Source organism: Falco cherrug, chromosome 1, assembly GCF_023634085.1.
Source record: "Falco cherrug isolate bFalChe1 chromosome 1, bFalChe1.pri, whole genome shotgun sequence".
Taxonomy (NCBI): Eukaryota; Metazoa; Chordata; class Aves; order Falconiformes; family Falconidae; genus Falco; species Falco cherrug.
In genome coordinates, this window is record NC_073697.1 from 82,003,534 (window position 1) to 82,014,419 (window position 10,886).

Here is a 10,886-nt window from a genome sequence, read left to right on the forward strand (position 1 = left end):
GAAAGGAGATTAAACTCTAAATGCATGCAGCAGGATGTAACACTGAAACATAAGCAAGCAAAGGAACATTCCTTTCAAACACACTCGAATTCTATTGTGTTGTAATTTTTTTTTAGAAAGATCATTAGAGACAAGAATGGCAGGTTAATTTAGCTCCTAGATTCCCCATGATGCCACGCAATAAAGCCGTATCTCCCTGCTCTGGCACTGTTTCACTATAAAGTAATTGAGACTGCAGTATGGCACATGTCATCTTGAAATCCTGCCAATTTCCTCTGGGAAACTGAAGAAAAATAAATTTGAAAGAAAATCAGAAGGAGGTAAACTGCTTTTCCTTCTCATTTTTGCAGTACCAAACTTAGACTAATTGATCCGTTTTGCTTCTCTGCTAATATAAATTAAATTGTTTCCAGGTGCTCATTAGAAGGAGTAGGTGCCTGTAAACCAAAGGCAAAGAGAGTGAGCCAAGGTGACTAGCCCTGTTATCAGGGGGAAAAAAGTGTGAAATTCAAATTAATCTATCTATGGCTACACTTGCCCACACAATTAATTATTTAATAACAACACTTAATAATCAGTGTCAATTGAGTAGATTATGCATTTCATGTACCTAAGTAGACACAGAATGCTGATTGTACTGTCAAACTACTAGATCTGGTTGTTTTAATGAAAAATCACCGAGTTGTACAAGGAATATGTTTCATGGCAAACTTCATATTTGGGAGACATTAGACACGCAAGACAGATTTCACAACAAGTGCTTCTCTTTTTCAGGAGCTCTGAATTTTATTCTGGATATAGTATAAACTGATTGCGTGAATACTTCATCAAAGACTTCTGTGTCTGTTCAATTCTCAGTAAAATGAAGACAATGATGCCTAACGTCATGAAGTACTTCAGGATTTCTGGAGGACAGCAGCAGAGCTAAGGGACTATACAACTCAGTCGGTGAAGGTGGACACTCCGAAATGGGTATGTTATTTACAACTTCAGGCCAAATTCTAAAGCTGACAAATTTTGAAGCCAGACTCGTGCTACAGCTTGAACTTAGGTAATCGTGATGCATAGTAGTTCAGCTAGACTTATGGGAGCCAGGGTTATATTTCTTCCCCATACAGGAATAATATGCTACCAATTTGTGTATTACTTAATAAAGTTGATAGACAGTAAGTATGGTTTGGAGCTACAGAGTTTTCAGTGCTCTTGATACATTAGGAACTCTATAGACAATGTGGTTTCAAATAAGCGTTTACTGTAAACAACAAACTCCAGCTACAAGTTCCTAGGCATGAATGTAACTGCAAGGCTCAAATGTTATTTGCAGGGAGTTACTAGTCTATGTCTTTGCAAAGCTCATGTCAAACTCCCCATAGGGCTTTTCTGTGGGTTGTTTGTACCTGCTAGCGGCAGACCCTGAGTAAATTGGTGGCGCCTCCGGGTATAACAGCCTCCCATAGTTTCCAGATGTAAGGAGGCCGGCAGAGAACAAAGGATGGTGCCTATGGATCCTTTCTGCCTTGACACATTTCAACTTCATGAAGACAGGTGGTCATATTTGAAACAGACTAGAGGTTATCACCATATGGGGCATTAAGATTTCCTGACGGGGTGAACTCAACCCCTTCAGTTCGCCGTAGCCCTCTATTTCCACATATGTTGCTACCGGACAGTGTTTCATTAGCCATACTAAACAGTTGTCTCTGATCCCATCACTGAGAAACTACTACACGTAAACAGGCCTTAAATGATAGGAGCTAAATATGGACGGGAGTGGGATGCTTGTACGGGAAGGTGTAAGAATTTTGTGTAGTGGTGGCCAGAATTCAGTGCTACATAATGGCTTGTAACTTCCAGTTCTATCACACCTTGATAGAACTGTTGCTATAAGGCAGCAATTGTTAGTAACATTTTACACGTCCCCAAAAGACATAATTTAATTCTTCAAATTCATATTTACAGCTGAAAACAGTGACATGCAAAAATGGTTTTGTATTCTAGGCATGTAAGTGCTTGTTGTGCTATTTCAGTTTATGTCACTGTGGTTTTAGTTGTTTCTTCTCCTTGGTTTTAATTACCATTCCCTCTCCTGTCATCCAAGAACAAAAGACAAGGTAGGGAAACTAGCAACATGAAACTGTAATTATATTCCCTCAGGAAATAATGTCGCTAGTAGCTGTCTTTTATTTGTTCAGATCCCAAGCCATTTTGAACTACTAGAAAATGCAGACACTATTTGGTTATTTCTGTACAGTTTTCTGTAGCAGTACTTAATTTTAAAAACAATGGGGCCTCTCATTTTGCTTTAGCCAGAGCAGTAGAACTATGTTTTCTATGCATGTCATATTACAAGATAAGTAATAAAGACCAGAATTCCCAGGAGCTATAACTTGAAATACTGGCTTCAGTGACTCTTGTCCCTAAAGAAAGAAAAGTAACATTAAATCATATTCCAGCCGCACAGCAGTGCCAGCTTATAAAATCTGAGGGTCTGGCTGGAGAGCTTTTAGGAGCAGTGACTTTCTGTTGCAATGTTTTGTCTCTCTCTCACCAACGTCAAACCAAGAACATCTGGGTTCCTGGCTTACTCATGCAGCTCACAATTGGTATAATGCAAAGTCAAAACTGATGTGAAGGCTTTTGCCCCAGCTTGCAACCTTGAGGGCCATTTAGCCAGAAAAAAACACATTATGCAACCTTGTCCTTTAGTATGTCAGGAAATGAATGCTGGAGGCAAGATTGCTTGTGGAGTCTGGGCCAGGGGACACGGTTTTTCCAGGGTCCCTCTAAAATAGCTTCCAAGCCTCTGCACACTGAGCAAGAGGACTCTGTGTCCTGATTCAGTAATAAGCATCAGAGCCTGATTTTCTAAAATGTAATGGCATTAAATGTAAAGATCTGCTGCAGAAAGGAGTTAAAATAATTTCAAAATTATTTTTACAAAGAACTTCCTTTATTTGGGAAAAAATATTTTTTTCCACTTCTTATTCCAGGAAGTTGTTATTTTTGATTGAAATTGAGAATTTCACAGAGAAGGGAACTAATGCGAAATACCACCACCAAGGACCAGAGCCGTAGCCTATCAGGCATATCAGTACAGCTGCCTTGTAATACTGCGAAAGTGTTTATACTTCCAATATAATTTCTTTTTATCCCATTTTAAATACCAGCAGCTACACAACAAGTTTAACTCCAGGGATTTTTCTTCTCCAAAGTCATTCTTAACACAGAGTACAGTAGCCACCATACAGAGAATGTCATCAAATTTGCTGAAAGTGTCAAGCCGTGGCTAGCGGGGAAATCGCCTGTCGAGGGGTGTGGTTATAGCACTGCAGAGCTGCGTCCGAACGGCTCAGGACACGGAGGCAGTTTCCCAGGATTTCACTACCTTCATTCAGCGCCGTTAACATACACAGAGCTCGCTGAAGATCTTTGCCTTTAGACAATTTCAGTTTCATATAACAGAAGTGCATTACACAGCAGTCACTATGTCACACAATGATCACTCTTACACTAATTGCATTCAGTAATGATTTAGATCACAGTAACTATGCTCCCAGTGTTTCTTACAGTAGGTGGAGAAGTGCATTCAATTCACAGACTGATATATCTATGTATCTATCTATCCAGGGTAAAATTAGAATATTTTTAATGATGAGAAATCCATTTACTATAATCTTAAATGAAGCATAACTTGCCTCCTCTAATACCTCAATTTCCTAATTTATCTTGCGTAGTTCAGCAAATGATATTCTACCCATTGGAAACCCCATCTGTATTTTCTTCTATACAGCATCAGGCACAATCCATGTTCCTGACATTGAACATGTGCAGCAAAACTATATTTGATGAAGCATGTCACGCTTTAATTACTTTTTCTAGTTTTATATTATTAATATTATTAATAAGAATCCATACAACTAATCACTCATTTTCTTGACTGAAGATCCTCTGTCAAAGCAAATATTAGCATTAAGTAGGTAAGATTTTTTAAGGAATAAACACACTGTTGAATATGGGTCATGGTACTTGGGAGTCTAAGTGGTTTTAGGGACTATTTTTCTTACACTTTGCAGAAAATGATCCAGTATCTAGAAATTACACATTCCAAAAGCTGAAAACAATCCAAGATCATCATCATCGTCTTCCTCTTCTTCTAAAAGGTTGATTCCTTTAAACAGACACTAATGAAATCATGGAAAAAATAGAAAACATTAAAGGGACTACAGAGACAATCAGAAGAATTATTAGGATGGTGGAATGTTTACAAGGAGAAGTTATATCTAATGAGGCAATCAGCTAAATGAGTCAAACAAAATTTAAAAGTATGTAGTTTGTGATACAAGTATATAACAATGAGCCTGAACATGTTTATCTAGACTATCCCCACATCACTCTTGCAGACCCAGTTTGAAACTCAGAAGTACGCGGATTATCTAATGAAAAGTAAACATTGTAGGAGAGGGGCTCAATTCCTCTAACATAATGTAATGCTACACAAGTGTTAATAATAATATTTTAAACTGAAATATTGGAGGGTTGTATATATGTATATTTTAGCTGCGCCAAATACTGTGGTGTCCTTTGCAGTAATAAGAAAGTCTATTCCAAGGGTTTTATAAAAAAAAAAAAGCAGAGGAAAAAAATCAGTATGAACAACAAAATCAGAAATGATTTATAGCCTCACAGTCACCTGACATTCCAATAAGCATGCTTAAGGAGCTGGAGAAAACCTCCTGAGACCTGATGGATGACACTTGTTTCCATGAATCTCAGACAACACTGAATTTGCAGAATCACCTCACCTAAAACATTATACAACATGTTCACATAATAGCCTCAACTGTTGCAGCTGCAGGGCCTGGAGTGAAGGAGATTGAAAAGGACAAGGAGAGAGACCACTCAAACCAGACAACAGATGGGAGTAAGCAATTATCTACTGTACACAATGGTACACAAAACATTGAGATTTCAATCATTTAATGGTTTTCTTGGTGCACAGAAATATGAACTTTTTAGGGTCAGTAACCATCTTATGTATTGTCAACACTTTTTTTCTTATGTTTCTGTCACTAGTGTACATACAGTGAAAATATCCTGATATATCTAGGACAGATCTGATAAATTTATTGAGCAGTAGATTCAATTCACTATCAAAGAAAAAATTTATGATAGTTTAAGTCTCACAAGAATATTGTGGATTTCAGTTGCAGCTTCACAAAAACGTACTTTTTTAATGCTTGTAAGGAGCAATTCCTCAGATGGGTGGCCAGGCAGGCTGGACAGAAGTTTAAGGAGAGGCAATTCTCCACGCTAGAGGCATGTTGCCCAGGTGTATCTGCCCACATACTGAACTGTCGATCATTTTAGCTGAGCGTTAAGCCACTAGGCACACCAAGGGCCCGAAGGAAACTACGGGTTCCAGGGAGCTGAATCTGTGCGTATGCTACACTCACTTGCACCCTCACTGGAATTTGGTCTACAAGGGAGCCTGGAAAACAGAGTATCTAAAGGATCTAATCTACAAAATTTTATTTTCTTTGCTGAAGATAAGCATGCTATACAGTGGCAACATGTTGTAGGGCTACTCAGTAGTCTCAGTTCAGGTTCTTTCTTCTAGAAAGATACTTCTACACTCCTTATTTTGAAATGGTAAACTTGCAGCGTGCGCTATACAGCTGCTGTGTTACCAAGACCTTTCAAAATATGTAGAACAATTGGTCTATTTGAAACATTACTGTTTTACCACGCATATTTTTTTTTTTTGATTGTGGCATAAGTACAGGGAATGGAAAAGGAAAAGAAAAAACATGGGATAGAAAAGGGTGATTTTACAAAATACTGTAGGTTATTTGCATCGAGGATGATTTCTGCTATTTAATTTTCAGTATTTTTAATACACTAAATGCTATTTAGAATTTTGAAATATCTGTAAGCATATAATGCACCAGAAAGCCTCTTAAAAATCTAAACAAATAAAGTGGCAAGAGCACTAATTTTGAAAGGTTAAAGGGTTGATAAAATGATTGACTATGCCACATAATTGCATTAGCGTAGAAGGCTCTGAAAGAAGGAATAAGTGGTCTTCTGTTGCTGTGATTAGTGACAGGAATCCATTAGGAAGAGATTGAGTGTAATTAGAAAGGAAAGACTGAAACCAAAATGAAACAAAAAAAGTAGCAGTATTTAGAAAAATAGGAAATGCAGAAATAGGTAGCATGAAGCATTATCAAAGGAGCATGTTGGGTGTTCTTAGTAGTTTCTTGTGCAGTATAGTTCAGAAATAGTTGTAAACCAGGAGGGAAATAGCAAATTATATAAATAGGTAGTTCTCTCATACATGTCTTAGTTTATCAGCAGAGAAGTTGAGATATCAGTGCGAAATACACCAGAATCAATGACAGAAGTAAAAACAAATTTGCCAAATACAAGCAATTTAAAGAAAGTTTCAGACAAATTCTGGAAAATCTTCTATAGTCCATGTGAAGAACACGTTTCAAAACAACACCCTCTTGCCTTCATTTAGAGCTCTGTTGAGTCATTAAAGTCAAATTTGTAGACATACTGCCTCAGCTGTGCAGATAAACATGTTCGCAGGCTGTAAATTGTAGGTTTAAACTATGGCATTGAATTGATAGGAATGTAACTCCAAAGCATAAACCTGGCTAAGTTAAAAGCAAATGTCACTGTATTTATGAAATCAGGATCCAGCAAACATTAGGTATGTCTTTAAACCAGTGAATGCATCCTTGGATTTGCTGAAGCTCAGCCAGTGACCTAACTGTGACAATGCTGAGCTCAGTGTTAGCTGATCTATTCTCCTAAGGGTTAATTTAAACAAAGCCCAGATTATGTATCAGCTTAGTGATTTATAATTCTTACTCAATTTACTTGTATTTAAACAATCCTTAGAACGATACCATACCAGTTTCATTTATACCCTCACCACTGTGAGCAGATCTGAACTCTGCATATGTGAAAAGAAACGTGCACTCCTAAGAACATATCATTTATCAAGAACTTTGCAATACATATACATTGAGTGAAACAGGGAAAAAAACCCCAGTCTCCAAAACCAAAACTCCAACAAAATTTAAAGCCAATGGTGTATTTTCTAGTATGTTTACCACCATGTGGCTATATCCTTCATTCATTAACATAACAGCACATAAGAAAATCAGAAATATAAAACAGATTAGCTTTAAAAAATGCACAAAATAACTGTAAGCATAAAAGCATAACTGCAATTTTCTATTTTTATTGTATTGCTTGGTCTTATTGATAACATGGAATATGGTCAAGAAACTTTACATGTGTCTTTCCACTAAAGCTTGTACTACACGTGCATTTCAGACTAAGGCAGATCGTGCCAAAGCTAAGTCTGACTGCTCGCTGTTCCCTCACTGATGTAGTTTCCCCTGATCATTACTTCTTTTTCTCACTTCTAAATCCAGCTGTTAATTGCTTTAACCTTTAGTTGATTCCCTTGAACTCAGGAAATTTGCATTTTATTAAAACTAAGATGATCATAATTTTAACTTCCATCCTAATTAATGCAGTTGTAACACTGATTTCAAGAATATTCAGAAATCAGTCTAACTCTTACATGTCAATTGGTCTAATTCTTACATGTCAGAATCTCTGACAATCTAATACATGGTATTGTCATTATAATGGGGTCTCCTTCTCCGAATTCTATGGCTATTGTCTCCTAAGTACCATACTTAGTCACTGCTTTATAATATTTAACATGATACTCCACAGTAACTAGAATTTAATGGCAAATCTGTTCATGGATGTAAGAATATTTAATCAATACTTAGTAAACCTACTTTATTTTGCCTCACTGATACAGAACACCATAGGAGAGATTATCACAGGCAGGTATCCCTTTATTTTAATTTATACATTTGTAATGGTATTGGTAAAGTTAACGCAAAAAAAAAAAATAATATGGAGATTAAGATATCAACATGCCAAATCCGGATTGTTGTGTTTCTCATCCTCACTCCCTACTCTCCCCATCCCCCACCCCCATCCCCCCCACCCCCCGATAAATACATGACTTAAGAGAACTTACACAGCAATTATTCCACACAGCTGTCAAGACATTTTACAAAAGACCCTTTGTAGCTAGAGTGAAGTATTAAAAAGCAACTCTTCTTTTTCCCCAGATTACAAACTATTTAAAGAACAAGATTGGACTAGAAATCAGTGCACATTTACATTGAATAGTTTTTGGTTTGTAACTAGGTCATCAAATTAGATGCATCATCACCCAAGGGTCTCATTATAGTCAACGGTGAAAGACCAGATGAATAGCCCCTTGGAGCTGCCCATTAAGTATCCACAGAGCCGGCATTTCTCTCTTCATTTCCCATTAATAAATATACAGTTAGGTGGAATGAGTCTTGGCAATCATGCACTGTGGGTACCTTTCAGCTCCAACTTGTGTCCCAACCACGTCCTCTGGCTCAGAAGTAAAGCTGGTTACACACCTCCTCCTGCTTCCCACTCAGCATATCCCAGCGAAACGAAAACTAGATGGAGACCACAGTAGTTTTTCTGTGGTATTCTTCTGGGTATAGCATAGTTATTGATATTTCCAGGCATGCAGGCTCTAAAGTCTCCAAGCTAAGGACATCAATCTGTGTGAGACTGTAACAGCTGCAAGTGGAGCCACCAGGACAGCGGGTGCTCGCGCTTGTGTTTGCATTTGGGAGCCTGAAGGAAGGAAGGAAGGACTGCAATCATAACATGGTCATGATGCAAGTTGGGAAATTGTCTAAAAGCAAAGGCTTAAGTCAACGCTATTTCTTCATCAGTGTACTTAATTATTTTCCTGGCAAACAAAACCATAACCACATTTTTATTCATCCAAATGAATAAAGAAACTAAAAATTAATTTTTTCATCTTTGGTTTGTATCAATGAGTGGGACTCCATAGTCAAAATGTTTTCACTGTCTTTTTACCATATGTTTGACTTCCATCAGCATCCCTCAGTTAAATGTAAGTTGCTGGTCCCATGCAGATTTGAACAGTATCAAAACAGAGCTATTCCCTAGTTTTCTACTATAATTCCTGTGCTGTTTGACAGCATGACTCTAAATCTATTTGCTTGGATAGACTATTTAAAATACAGTGCTCAGTTTCCTGTCTACGACTACTACATCCTATATTATTGTATAAAAAAATTATAAAATTGCTACTGTCACTGCCTTCTGTAGCAGCTCTGTAAATCTATGAAACAGTTTTATTGCAAGTGCACAATTAGGTAGTGTTCCAGTACAAGTTGAATGAAGCCTTTGCTCGAGCTAATCAAACTTTCCTTATCTTTTTTTTAGTAAAAAACTTGGGGATATACTGTTTAGGGGCAACCTTTACAGTGAATATATTTCATTAAATATTTGGTTCCCAACATGAACAAATCAAATCTTCGTGTAGCTGAAGTGCTGCCTTCCCACTTGTAGACAAGTGAAAAAGAACCAATCATATATAGTAGGAAGAACTACCAGCAGAACAATGTAGTATGAGCCACATCTGTTTGGGACCCTTTCTCCTGCAGGTAGACATATTCTACTAAAAAGCATATCTGCTCCTGTGAGACACCTTCTCTGTCAGTGAGCTACTGTTCCACTGTTTTTTCTGCCGAGGCAGTTAAGAAGCTGGAAGAACTGGAGTCTTAGTTTTTAGAACAAAATTACTGTCCTTTCTATTTTCTTTCACAGCCAAGGATGAAAAAAGTACCATTTCAGCTAAAAGGATGATGCTGGCAGAAGAATGCACAATGCACGTGGGCATAAATCATTAATACATATTTGTGATGAACACTAGGAAGTGTTTAAGCATAAGAGAAATGACATTCTGGAAAAGGTCTATGGAGAAGGACATTAAAAAAAACCCCGCTTCTAGTACAGGAACAGGCTTTCCAATATTTATAACACATCATGCTAGGAAGATCACAGATTTTAGCAATCATTACAAGAGAAGAAAATAACTAATGAGAATGTTTTGCCTGACTCCTCAAGGTTTAGATTTTTTAGGTTTCTAATACTGGAGCTCCTACACATTTTCATATTACAAACACATTTGACTGCTTCTGGTAGTTTGAAGAACAGCAAGTCTCCAGTGGTGGCACATTACCTATACTTACAAGCTGTAAACTGCGTTTCCTGACCTGTCATACTATCAAAGATCAAAGTAAATCATCATTAAGCTGAACAAGTCACTGATAATTCAAAAAGTGAAAATATTTTAATGTAATAGTAGTTCTCTTAGTGCATTATGAGTCTTTGACAAGTGCCACTGAGATATTAGAGAAATTATGGATTATGTCTGTGGGAAGTGTATCTTAGTAAGAAATTTCAGAATCTTGAGACACTACTATAAAAAGCACTTTTGTTCTGCGGTTCTGCGTTCACCAGTCTTTGCAGGGAACGTAAAATAAAGAAGTTGTATGAAATTACTACTCAATGCCTCATACTACGTGAAAATAATGACCCATGCAGGTGCCAGGGAATTTTCAGTTATCACTGAAGCAGATCTTTCATGCTGCAGGTGGAAATTTGGTAGGTCACCAGAGTAAAAGAAAACATCCTGTCTTAATATAAACCTGAACTTTGGAGAATGATTTTTACAGTCCTTTTGCAGGTGTGAGGAAGTGCCGGCCGCAGCGGGGCTGGGACAAGCACCTGCCCCATGGGCACAGGGGACGTCGCCTGACCCCGCCTGCAGGTTCCTGCCTTCCATAAAACCTCCATCTTGCACTTTTACAGTGTCCCAGAGAGGTGAGGTTTATGGGGAGGGACAAAGCCTGTCAGCCTATGTGGTGAAGTTGGCAAGAACAGGGAAATTTAGGGGCACAAAGCGTTTTCTGAAGCCTGGTGAA